Source organism: Grammomys surdaster, unplaced genomic scaffold (genome assembly GCF_004785775.1).
Source record: "Grammomys surdaster isolate TR1022 unplaced genomic scaffold, NIH_TR_1.0 182, whole genome shotgun sequence".
NCBI classification, from domain to species: domain Eukaryota; kingdom Metazoa; phylum Chordata; class Mammalia; order Rodentia; family Muridae; genus Grammomys; species Grammomys surdaster.
This window is the reverse complement of record NW_021604627.1, coordinates 223,712-236,734: the sequence shown is the minus strand read 5'-3', so window position 1 is coordinate 236,734 and position 13,023 is coordinate 223,712. Positions and strand designations below refer to the sequence as shown.

Genomic DNA, 13,023 nt, shown 5'->3' with positions numbered 1-13,023 from the left:
AGAGAGAGAGAGAGAGAGAGAGAGAGAGAGAGAGAGAGAGAGAGAGATACACTTGGGCGTATGTGTTTAGGGAAGAACTAGAAAGTTAAATGCAAACAGCATCTGCTCAGTAAATGACAGCTGAATCCAAGTTCAATACCTTAAAGTTAGCAGGGCTGCTTAGAACCTGTCATGACTCCCAAACCACACCTGCCTGTCTCAGCAATCAATTAGAAAGAGAAACAGTTTATTTATGGAATCTGGGTCACCCCATCTGGCTCTTTTTGAGACTTACCTCATCACTTTTCAGTTGCTATGATTTTTCTGACTTCTTCATTTTTAAAGTAAAAAGACTACACATTTTATATCTTCATTTAAGACTTCACATATTTATATCTCACCTCTAACCCCACTCAGGTATGTATTGTAATTTGCCCTTAAATAAAGCCCCCAAATCTGAAGTTTATTTGACTTCTTATAAGTGATGACTATCTTCTAGTTTGCCTATCTTTTGATTGTCCTTAATCTTTTAAGAAAGTGTAATTTTTTTTTTATCCAAATGTGGTGATTTTCTATAGGAGACTAGTTAAAAAGGATTTTCTTAACCTTTATCAGAAAGCTAATGAATAGTGAACTGGGAGATGGAGAAACTCAGTAATTGCCATAGAACTACAGATTTAACCACTATAAGCCTTCAGCTGTTGGATTTGAACATAGACAGCTGGATAATGGAGAAGACAGGCAGTAAAGTCATTCAAAGCTTGTTGGACAAAGTCCAGGGTGTGGCCACCCATATTTGGTTCACATGCATATTTATTATTGCAATTACATTACTCCTAAACTTAGTGTCCTGAAGCAACAATCATTTTATTATCTCACAATTTCTGTGGGCTAGAGTTTTTAGGGGAGACTTAGCTTGCCAAGTCTGTATTGAAGTCTCTGATGAAGCTGTAGTCACTTCTGCTATGGCAGTTATCTGAAGACTTGGCAGGGCTAGGGGATCGACTTCCATGGGGGCTATCACATGACTGGATTTGGAAGGTACCTCTGGTCTTGCCCATGTGGACTTCATTATAAAGTACTGTGTTATTCTCAGAATATGACAGTTGGTTTCTTCTAGTGGGAATGACCCAGGTGATCGAAATAGAGAGAGGCTTTCCATGAACAAGGAAAGAGTTACAGATTACAAGAGAATGTGTAAATTTGGGATGGACTTGCTATTATCTTTCAACAGAGCCTTTGACAGTTGAAAAGAATACCTCCTAATCCTTCACAAACAGTGCCACTCCCTAGTGACTAAGCATGCAAATATATGAGCCTATGGGCTATTCCTTTTATTGTTGTTGTTATTATTTTCTTGTACATTCTTACCTTAGATTCCCCTCCCTCTACTCTTCTCCCTGAGGACCATTCCTCTTCCACTTTCATAAAAACAGAGAAGACCTCACAGGGATTTCAACTGAATATGACATTATATGTTATAATAAGATTAGATATAAATCCTCATAACAAAGCTGGATAAAGCAACTCAGTGGGAGGAAATGACTTCCAAGCTAAAAAAAAAAAAAGATTCAGATTGTTACCGTCTGACATTAACACTGTTGGGAATCCCACATGAACAGTAAGTTACACAAAAATACATATACAGAGGACCTAGGTCAGTCTCATACAACTTTCATGCTTCAGACTCTGTGAAGCCTTATGAGCCCTTCATACTTGATTCTGTGTTCTGTGCTTTCCATGATGTCTTGGAACCCACTGGCTCCTACAGTCCTTCCTCCTCCTCTTCTGCAGGGTTCTTCTGGCTCCACCTAGTGCTTGGCCATGGGTCTCTGCAGCTGCTCCCATCACTTATGGATGATGCCTCTCTGATGACAATTGGGCTAGACACTGATCTATGATAGGAGAATATCATTAGAAATCATTTCAATGACTGCTTTTTCTAAGTAGCAGTATTTTAATTAAAATAAGCAGGTATTTTTGATGATTTAATACCTTAACCATTCATTTTGTGTGAAAATTGTTATTTTTGTTTCCAAGTTCAAATTATGCTTATATAATTTCAGCTTTTGGACCCTAAAGACTGTAAATATTTTCTCAATTAACATATTTTTATTTGTATTTTGAAAGTTTATTCTGGCATAATATTACTATAATGGATTGTCAATATTTTACCTTTTCCAGTACTGGCCCTTATTTTCTGATAACACATACTTTACATTCACCAATGATTCTCAAGTTTTAGAATCACTAAGAGGGAGTTTTTTATTCATTTATATCTTAATCACTGAGCCCCGACACCAGTTCTTACCTCACAAAGTTCATCCCCGCATTTTCCCATCCTCTTCTCCTCTGACAGGGTGGATCCTCCCACACACTGTTTATCCCCCACCCTGACACATCAAGTCTCTGCAAGGCTAGGCAGATTCTTTCTCACTGAGGTCAGACAAGACAGCCCAATTAGGGGAAGATATTCCACAGACAGGCAACAGCTTTATGGACAGTATCCACTCCAGTTGTTGGGAGACCTAAATGGAGACTGAGCTGCTCAAACCCATGTAAGCGCTTTGGTTGGTGGTTCATTTTCTGAGAGCTGCCATGGGCCCAGGTGAGTTCACTCTGTGTGTTTTCCTGTAGGGTTCTTATCCACTTCAAGGCCCTCAATCCTTCCCCCAACTCTTCCATAAGAGTCCCTGACAGCCATCCAATGTTTGGCCATGGATCTCTGCATCTGTTTCAGTCAGCTGCTGGGTGGAGCCTTGCAGAGGAAAGTTATGCGAATCTTCTACCTCAAAGCATAACTGAGTATCATTAATAGTGTCAGGAATTGGTACTTGCCCATGGGATGTGTCTCAAGTTGGGCCAGTTGATGGTTGGACATTCTCTCAGTTTCTGGTCCACCTTTGTCCCTGCATTTTTTTGAGACAAGATAAATTTTGACTTGAAAATTTTATGGGGAGGTTGCTGTCCTTATTTCTCTAATGGAGTACCTGCCTGGATACAGGAGGTGTCTCTTAGGTTCGATATCCATACTGCAATGAGTCACCCCTACTGACTCCTGGGATTCTCCCCCATCCTAGATATCTGGTACATCCTCAAGATGTACCTCCACTGCATCCCCAACCTAACAAGCTGCAGATTTCCATTCATTCTTCTGGCCCTCTCTCCTTTCTCTCAACACATGATCCTGAACCTTGCTCCTGTTTACCTCCCTATCCCATCTCTCACTCAGTACCCTCCCTCCATTTGCCTCATATGAATATTTTATTCCCTCTTCTAAGTGAGATGGACAGTAACCTGGAATTGTAGGTCAAATCAATCTTTTTCTGTTGCTTTTTGTTGGGATAACTTCAACAGCAACGGAAACGAAACCAGAACCCAGGGGTAGCACTGGAAACATGCCAAAAAAGGACAGCCCTAAGTACAAGAAAAGGAGTGCTTCTGCTCCTTCATTCATCAATAGCTGATTAAAGGATCTGCATCAGCCCCAGGAAACTTCTCCTCCTATTGTATCATGGTTTTCTATGCCCCTAGACAAAGCTTTCTCTATTAGTAGGAATGTTCTCCATCTGTAAGACTGGAGGGCATGCAAAGTGGATGTGAAAACTATGAGGAGCCATATTTACTAGGAAATAAAGGTATAGCATGCTGGGCTGCAAGCAAAGGCACATGAAGGAAGCAATCTATTGCCAGGAAAAGAGGCAGGACTGATTAAAACTATACCACCAAGCAGTAGGAAATGATTGCAACCCTTACCACAGGTGTGGGAAAGAAGATGATACCATCTTCTGTGGTCTAAAAAGACAAGTCCACTCTCCATGGAGAAAAACAAAAACAAAACCAGACTTACCATTGCATTTTCAGGTGTAACTTAGACAAATAAAATCCAGACAAAATACAGAAAAAAACATCAATACTGTCTATTAAAGAGTAAGCATTGAAAGGAAATCTTGACTTGGCTAAATGTAAGTGCTTTGGTAGGTTTAAATACAAGTCTACATTTGCTTAAGAAACTTTATATTGACTGATACAAAACACTCTTTGGACTGGTCCAAATATATACCTTCATTAGCATAAAATGCCTATTCCATCAGCAAAAAAGTAAACAATGTGTTGAATGATGAAAATATGATCCTTCATTTTCATAGGAGGCATTTTTTGATTGGTAGAAAATGAATAGTGATATTGGTCCAAACACAGGCTTCATTTGTATAAAATGCTTACTTCAATCATTGATAACATGGAGAATGGTTTCATTGGTGAAAGCTTAGTCCTTCATTTGCATAGTTAGGCTATTCTGACTGGTTTAAAAGTGACTCCTGTGATTGGTCCAAATATAAGTCTTTGTTTATATAAATTGCTGAAAATTGTCAGTGATCAAATGGAGAATGCAGTGATTGGTACAGAGTCGTTCACTGGCATGGTAACTCTGTCATGATTGGTATGATTGGTCCAGCCTTCATTTGCATAAAGTGCTTACTCTTAACAGTGATAAATATAGAATACTCTGGTGCAAACACAGTCCTTCACTTGCCTAGTAAGGCTACTGTGACTTGGCTAAAAATTAGTGCTGTGATTGGCTTAACCACAACCTTACATTTGCATAAGAATATTGGTTTAAACTGCTACAAAACACTCTTTGTATTGGTCTAAACAAAGCCTTCATTTGAACATGATGCCTGTGTCATCAGTAACAGTAAATATAGCTGTGACTGATGAAAAAAAGGTCCTTCATTTGCAAATTGAGGCTATTGTAAATCATTGAAAATGAGTGCTATGATTGGTCCAAAATACAAGCCTTCATTTAAATAAAATGCTTATTTCTGTCTGTGATTAAAGGAGGAATACTATGATTGGTGCATACTCAGTTTGTCATTTCCATAGTAAAGTTAAATGGCCTTAATTTATTAATCATATTTTGGGGTAGATGATATGACCTCAATAGTATAGGAAACAGAAACCAAAACAGACATATGGGATCATATCTTATAACCTGGGATCACACACAAAAAAAATCAATATTCTGTACAGCAAAGGAAACAAACAGCAAAGTAAGGAGACAATCTAGGTGGTGGGAGAAAATATCTGCATCTAATAGAAAGTAAATGACCAAGCCACATATGGAACTCAACTCAATATTAAAGAGATAACCTTGTTAACCATCGGAGAGGTTTTCCAAAGAAAACAGACAAAAGGTCAACAGGCTTATGAGTAGTGTTAAATATTCTCAATATTTATGTAACAATGAATTAAATTCACATGAAGTTAATGCTCAGAACTGTTGGAATACCTTCTACTACAAAGATGACATTTACAACTGTCAAAGGACACATACAGAAAAGGGAATAATTGCACATGGATAATAGGAATGTAAATTAATACAGCTGCCATACAAAGTACCATGGATGTTTATTAAAAATATAAAAATAGGACTATTATAGGATTCAACAATGCTCTTATTAGTTATATGGCAAAAGGAAATAAAGTGAGAGTGTCAAACAGACATTTGTACTCTCTTGTTCATGGCTATGCTTTCCATAATAGCTAAAAAGTCTAATCAGGACATGTGTACATCAATGGGTGAATATGTAGTAGATATGTATTCTATATGCACAGCAAAAAAACTTTTATTGTGTTTAAATGGATTGTCAAAATATGACAGGGACTATGTAGAATGTGCTTAGCAAGGTATGACCAAGACTCTATGGGAAGTGATAACAGGGAGCATGTAAATACAGTATCTTCCCTAGATTCACTCAGAGGACTTCAAAATAAGAATTCATGTTAATGTCTTCACTAAGAATATGGAAGAGAAAATAAAATGTTTAAAATGTGTAACAAGTTCAATGCGGGGAACAACTTTTGCTCAGTCCCAGAGTTATAATTGGTTTCAAATGTCAATTTGATACAATCTAGAATCACCTGGGAAGAGTTTGAAACAGGAAATTATCTAGATTGTCCTGTGGGCATGTCTGTGGGAAACTATTTTAATTGTTGTACTAGTTTGCTCTCTGTTGCTGTTTTAAAAAGTCCAAAGCTAAAGGAAAGGGTTCATTTCACCTTGTAGCTCACAGTTCATCATGAAGGGAGGCCAGGGAAGGAACTGAAGCAGACACCATGGAGGAACATTGCTTTCTGATTGAAACCATGTCTTACTCAGCTTGTTGTTGCATATAAGCCAGGACCGCCTGTTCCATGCCTCAGAGTGTCATCAACCACATTGGATTGGATCTTTCCACATCAAGCATTAATCAAGAGAGTGCCTCATAGATTTGTTTATATGTCAAAGTGATAGTAGTAATTTTTAAATTGAGATTCCCTGTACCAAGATCCTAGCTTGTATTACCTTGACAAAATCAAATCAAACACCAAAAAAGCTAACAGAAAATAAAATGAAATAAAGTAAAATAAAATAAAATAAAATTAAATTAAATTAAATTAAATATAACATTCCTAAAATGGTTAGCTGACTTGACTCTCCTGAAATGATGGATAGTAACATGGAACTGTAGGCTAAATAAATATTTTTTTGTTGCTTTTTGTTGGAATAACTGCACCAGCAACAAAAACTAAACCAGAACTCAGGATAGTATGAGGAACATGTCAAAAAAAACAAAAACAAAAACCAAAAACAAAACAAAACAAAATCCCTAAGTACAAGAGAAAGGGTGTTTTTGTGTTCCTTCATTCAACAATAGATGATTAAAGGGTCTGCATCAGCCCTAGGAAACTTCTCCTACTGTGGTATTATGTGTTTCTATGTTGACAGACAAAGTTTTCTCCATTAGTATGAGTGTTCTCCATCTGTAAGACTGGAGCTCATGGAAGGTAGGTGTGAAAACTATGAGGAGCTATATTTACTGGGAAATAAAGTATGCCATGCTTGGCTACAACCAAAGCTGGGGCATATCCAGTAAACACTCTAGTTCCAGGAAAAGAGGCAGCATCGATGAAATCTATACCTCAAAGCAGTCAGAAATGATTGAAACCCCCAGAGTAGGTGTGGGAGATAAGATGACACTATTTTTTGTTGTCTGAAAAGACAGGTCCACCCTTCAGGCAGAAAAAAAAACCCCAGACTTCCCAATGTGTTTACAGGTGAGACGTGAGGAAGTACATTACAGACAAAAGTGGCAACATTGCCAACTACAGAGCAGCTTTTAGCTAGGTAATAACGCCACAGAAAGTGTGCATTTACTCTCTGCTTGAAAGCAAAATAAGAAAAAGTTTCTTTGCTCTTGAATGTCAGAGGTTCTTGATTTCATAATAGTACCTCCTGGGAAGACTTGAATGTCAATTTATACTGACAAACACTTCTTCTCTAACTACAGAACATGACATCCAGAAGGATAATGAGTTATAGGCAATAAAGTTTCCCATGTCATACAGTATAATGGAAGCTACACTGTGAAATTACTTTACAGTACTCAAACTTGACATCTTGAATCCTTTTTCTGTTGGCAACAATCTCCCCACTGGCTTCTGTTGTAATGCCTAACCCAAACAAAGCTCTCAATACTAAGGGATTGTTAGGAACACAATGAATACCGCTTTGTCTTTTCTACTGCAAAAGGAAGTCAGTATTTCTGAAATATTATGGACTACTAATTCTGATCTTTTATCTGTAGAGGAATCAATATTGATAGCTCACACTTCACCTTAGCTGGGCAATAGATTAAAAATGACAAGTCCCCAGGGCTGCTCCCAGGAAGTTATAAACAGCTGATAGACTGTACTGAAATGACTGAAAAGGAAGGAGACTGTTTCAAACAGTTTGTACTGGAATTTTTCTTAAGATATGTTATTACCTTTATTTTATTTTCAGGAAAAATGATACCTTTTGTATAAAGTGAAATAGACTATACAACACGTAAGAGAAAAATCTATAAACGGAATTAGTAGTGCCTTTCTATGTATGGTGGCACATGCCCTTAATCCCAGAATTAAGGTATCAATGGCAAGCAGTTTTCTGTGAGTTTGAAGCCAACCTGGTTTATGTAGTGATTTATAGGGCAGCCAGTGTTATATAGAAAGATACTTTCTAAAAAAAAAAAAAAAGACACTTTCTCAAAATCAACAGTAGTGACAAATAAAAATGATCAGTGTCTTAATTGTCATTTCTCACATTTAATCAATTATAATTATTTGCCTTTAACAGAAATTAAAAATTATCACATTAAACATTTTAAAACCACCCAAATTTAACATTTTAACTCTCTAACACCTTTACCTTATCATCACCTATTACCTTATAAATATACAAAGGTTGATGAATTCTATAATGTATGCTTATGGTGTGTGTGTGTGTGTGTGTGTGTGTGTGTGCGTGTGTGTGTGTGTGTGTTTGACAGCACACATGTCAAAGCACATGTGTAGAGTTAAGGGGCAACTTTGTAGAGTAGGTTCTCTGTTTACACCTCTACTCTGCTTCTGAGGATCAAACTCAGGTGACCAGACCCACATGGTATGTGCCTTTACATGATAAGCCATCTCACCAGCTTGTGTTTTGTACAGCTTCCTAAGTTTAAAATTTGGGAATTTGGGATCAGCAAGATGTCTCGGTGCATAAGAGCTTGCCAGCAAGTGTAGGGACCTCAGCTTGATCCACAGCACCCACATGGCAGAAAAGAAAGCTGTCTTGTAAGTTGTTTTCTGCTCTTTACACATGCTCTGGGCAGGCACTCATGTACACACACACACATACACACACACACACACACACACACACACCACAGTGTAATGAAAAAATAAAATTTAGGGAATGTTGAAACTAACTCATTGGTTTTAAAACAAATACTGTTTCTTAATTCTCAAGCTATATGCATGGTAAGAACTCGCATCACTTCTTAAAGGTTGTCTTAAATCTTAAGTCATTGTTCATTTGCATGATCTCTTGTCTTACTGTGACCAAATGCCTGATAGAAGCAACTTAGCAGAGAAATGGTTTACTTCAGTCATTTTCATGGAGATAGAAGCCTGAGGCAGCCTGCTTATATCTCCTTATGTCAGGAAGCAGAGAGAGAATTCTGATCGAACTGACATGAGACTATAGCCCTCATACATCTACCTGACAAAAACCCACTTTTCTAGTTAAGTTCTACTCTCAGGTTTCATAATCACTCACCAGCTGAAAACCAAGTGGGGGACATTCAAACCATAAGAACAGCTGACCAGGTACCCTTATATTAGTTCCTGCTGAAAGTCTGAGGGATTTAGGGCTCAGCCATTGTTGCACATTAGGAAACCTTCTAGCACATGGAGCAGTTAGAAGATGGCAGAAGACACGTTCTTTAAATCTTCCAGTTTATCAAACAGTGGAGAAGTGAGAATCATTATGACGCTGTTTATCTTAGTAACAAGACACGTTTTACTACTTGTGAATACTTGAAACATTCTATACTTGTGGCATGTCATGTCATGCAGTTTGTATGACTGTGGAGGACTCCGCAATGTATGTGACATAGAAAACATGTCATTGTATTGTTATAGCCACAAAGTGTCTTAGGTTTTAGACAAGTTTAGTTGACCTTCACTATTTGTTACCATGCCATAAGTAGACAAACTTACAAGTGGCCATCATGGTCCTTCCTTATTACACTATTCTTAAGGTGGGTGTGCTTATTCTTTGTTAGATATTATAAAATATAGGGATAGGGATCATTATTTGGCAAAGTACCTTGCCTTCCTCCATGATTTCTCCAGTCTTTATGTCAGTAGACATATATGCATCAAAGAAGTATGATTCTGTAACTGCATTCAGCTTATCTCATGTTAGAAGAACCATCACAGTTAAAAATATCATTGGCAGCTATTTCTCAGCTCCTTCTAATGCGAAATCTGATCAAAATCTGTTCAGAGCTGAGAAAGAGAGTCAAAGTTTTTGAGTCTTCTAACTTGGTAGAAATATGGTGGTGCCAACCATATTTCTTTTGAAAGGAAACTTTCAGTTCTGATGGAGATGACCACCTATAGCTCACTGTCCCTTACAGGTTAGGATATATACACACAGGATTTTGAGCAGGCAGTACCAAAGGAAGTTGATGCCAAGGAAGCTGCTCTGTCCATCCAGCTTGAGCCAGCCACACCAGTCTTGTAGTATTCAGATGGTTGTCATGTAGCCTAGTCAGTACTGTAATCTTTTTTTTTAAACAAACTCACATTTAATAAGTTTGAAATCATCCTCAGCACATGACATTGTACATGGGCATCTGTGGAAACAGATTCATTTAAACAGGTCGCAGTTTTAAAAAGTCATATATACTGTGAGTTCTGTGTAATCTGGTGGACAGTATGAGAACTGGACAAAGTGTCATTAACGTCCATCATTAATAGCTTATCCAGCACTACATCACTATTGCTAGTTAAAATAACCTGCTTCTGAGTCCTCACGGAGGCGACCCATGCATGCAGCATCAATGCCCTGGCCACATCATGTCCAAGGCATGCCAGTACAGTCCAACCAAAACTTTGGCTTTAGGAAGAAATCACAGACATCAAAAAAATGGCTTTAGTAGGAGGGAGTGTGCTTCAGATAGTCTGGGCAGGGCGGGCGGCAGGTCACTCCTGCTGCCACAGCTACAGAGGTTAGTTTGTACATAACAAGACAAGGAGGGAAAGCAGTCCCTTTTAAACAAACTTGAAAAAACACTGTTCACAGTGGTTTGTATCAACAGAATGCATTTATGACATGTACAGACTCATACACCCTAGGGCTCTCTTTACACCCTAAACAGGCATTTACATTATTCATGATTTATACTAAAATTTAAAAAAAGATCAATTGTACACTTTCCTCTCAGAGAGGATAAACTGTAAGGGTGTACAGCTTAACACCATCATCAGAGTTGTCCAAAAAAGGAAAAAAGGTTAAAAACAAACAAAAAACCTCAAATAACAACAACAACATCTTGAGAATGAATGAAGTACTTTTCACTTGCTGTTATAACCAGTAAGTGCCAGCAATAATCAAAATAGAGAATGGCCTGACAGGTCTACCTGGGCAAGCTGACCCCCACACACATCACAGTTTAAAAAGGAAGGTTATGTATGCTATGTTACAAGTCCTAACTAGGCAGTGTCAAGTGACATCTATTTCTTTGCTTGCTTTGTGATCATAGCCTGTGGCAGTTGTGACAGGTCTTGTGGCACTGGGCTTCTTTTTCTCTTCAGGCTTTAAAATCTGGAAGGAAAACATGAAGGTTTCATTCACACTCATCATGTTGTCTGCATTGTCAAACTTGCCACGGTAGTTGGATGCAGAAAACAAAGTGACTCACTGCCTCTTTGCAAAAAAAATCATACCCATCTTCAACTACCTGATGGACTCTCTCTACACATAAGATCCAAATCATACTTATGGAGAAATTTTGCAACCACTTCTGCACCAAATGTAAAAGACACTCCTCTGCCATTTTCAGCCCAGGGTAAGACATCTTTATTGGGGTCAGACCACAAAAGATCACAAAGAAGACTTTGATCTGGTATGTCAGTTGGTCTCATAATTCCCCGAATCTGCTCCATATATTGAAGGTCTGGTGATAAACCTCCATGATAGCAGAATATCTTCTTGTCCATGATGGCTGCTATTGGTAAGCAGTTAAAACAGTCTATGAACGTTTTCCACAGCTTAATGTTGTAACTTCTTTTACATTCATCATAAAATCTGTAGATTCTATTGATGCTGGCATACTCATGGTTCCCTCTGAGAAGAAAAACGTTCTCCAGATACTTGGTTTTGTAGGCCCACAAGAGGCAGATCATCTTTACTGACTGTTTGTCCCTGTCCATATAGTCCCCAAGAAACAAACAGTTGCTTTCTGGAAGGAAGCCACTGTATTCAAACAGATGGAGTAAATTATAGTACTGCCCCTGGATGTCACCACATATCTTGAGTGATTCTTCAAGTTCTAAAAGGATAGGATGACTAAGGAAGATCTCCTGAGACTTCAGGCAGAGTCCTCAGATTTACTTTGGAGCAGACATTCTTGCCTGGCCTGGACCCTCTTACTTCCAGCAGCTGTTGGATGATACTGTGGATGTTGATTTTATAGATATCTGCCATGGCCTTCCTGAAGTGGACCCTCCTATAGAGGCGGTGCTGCCATAGGCTAGCACCTGGGTCTCACTCATGCTCCTTCCTAACTCCAGGAGCCCCATGAGCTGTGGCAGCGGCAGCAATGGCAGCAGCAGCCAAAGCAGCAGGTCTCCCCCAGCCCCCATCTGCCCTGCTCCCAGCTTCCTCCTCCTCTCTTTAATATCACAAGCCACTGCAAACTCTAGGTAAGCTTAGAGTGTGTATACTTAGGTGTTAGAGGGAGAATACATGTCCTGTGTGCTTAGAAAAGGGACTCATGTGACTGACAAAAAAGGAACATTTCCTAATTGGTGCAAACACAAACCTTCCTTTATATGAATGATCTGCTATGACTAACTCAAAAAAGTATATTGCAGGTATTTGTGCAAAAAAGATTGTGGGGAAAATTTAGAGGCCGCCACAGCGGTGGGGTCCCAGAGGGGCATTCATGCTGCGGCGAGTCCCACATTCGGGAGGAATCCTATGGTTCCAGTGTCCTGGAGGCCTTGGCGGCAGCAGGTCCCAATGACACGAGGAAGTCCTTGGTTCTAGAAAGGTTTATTGTCATGGAGGATGGTGGATGGACCTAGGCATACCACCCAGAACTCAGGGCAGTCCAGAGTTATATAGGGAGGGAGAAAGGGGGAGGATTGGGGGGAGGATCTGGGGGAGGCATGCTTAATTTGCTCTGCCCTCTGGCCTTCATTAGTATGTAAATCCCTAGGGCCTGAGGCCTATAGTCTGGCCTATGTGACTGAACAATGTAATTCTATGAAGACATGACTGCTTTTCAGGACCTTGGATTCTGGGGGCGCTGAACTCCTGCCAGTACTCACGCAGAGTCTCGGGGTTCTAGGCACCTGCTCCACCATGACCCAGGATACCCTTACGCAGTCCCACAAAAGATAACCTTCATCTACATAAAGAAATTTCTGTGGCTGGTACAAAAGGGAAACTATTGTGATTGGTGA

The 13,023-nt window shown here is 39.1% G+C and overlaps 1 pseudogene; it reads right to left on the bottom strand.

Annotated features, from left to right (window-relative positions):
- Nucleotides 1–11,067: 11,067 nt before the first annotated feature.
- LOC114621536 lies at nucleotides 11,068–12,040 on the bottom strand (annotated as a pseudogene).
- Between the last annotated feature and the right edge of the window lie 983 nt (nucleotides 12,041–13,023).